Source organism: Carlito syrichta, unplaced genomic scaffold (assembly GCF_000164805.1).
Source record: "Carlito syrichta isolate Samal-C Ts95f unplaced genomic scaffold, Tarsius_syrichta-2.0.1 Scaffold311996, whole genome shotgun sequence".
In the NCBI taxonomy this organism is placed as follows: domain Eukaryota; kingdom Metazoa; phylum Chordata; class Mammalia; order Primates; family Tarsiidae; genus Carlito; species Carlito syrichta.
Window position 1 is genome coordinate 36,291 of NW_007256092.1, and position 630 is coordinate 36,920.

Sequence of the window (630 nt, forward strand, 5' to 3'; positions counted from 1 at the left end):
AGTGTACATAGTAGTCTCTAATGATCTTTTGTTTTTCTTCAGGGTCAGATGTGACTTCATCTTCTGTGTTTCTGATTGTGCTTTTTTTCTCGTTTTTTCTTGGTCAGTCTAGCTAGGGGACCATCGATCTTGTTTATCCTTTCGAAGAACCAGCTTTTTGTTTCTTTTGATTTTTTTGTATTATCTTTTTGTTTCCTATGTCCTGAATTTGGGCTTTTATTTTGGTGATCTGGATTCTTCTGCTGAAATTAGGGTTTTTGTGGTCTTGCTTTTCCAGCATCTTTAGGTGGCTTGTTAGGCTGTTAATTTGTGTTCCTTCCATTTTCTTCATGTGTGTTTGTAGGGATATAAATTTCCCTCTTACTACAGCTTTCAAGGCCTACCAGAGATTTTGGTAAGATGTTTTTTCATTTTCATTTGTTTCCAGGTATCTTTTGATCTCTGTTTTGATTTCATCATTGACCCAGGAGTTGTTTAACATCATGCTGTTTAGTGTCCATGTCTTTGTGGGTTTTGAGGGGACTTTGTTGGTGTCAATGTTTATTTTTATTCCACTGTGGTCCGAGAAGGTGCATGGTAGAATTTCGGTCCTTTTAAATTTTTCTTATGCTTGATTTATGGTCAATTATG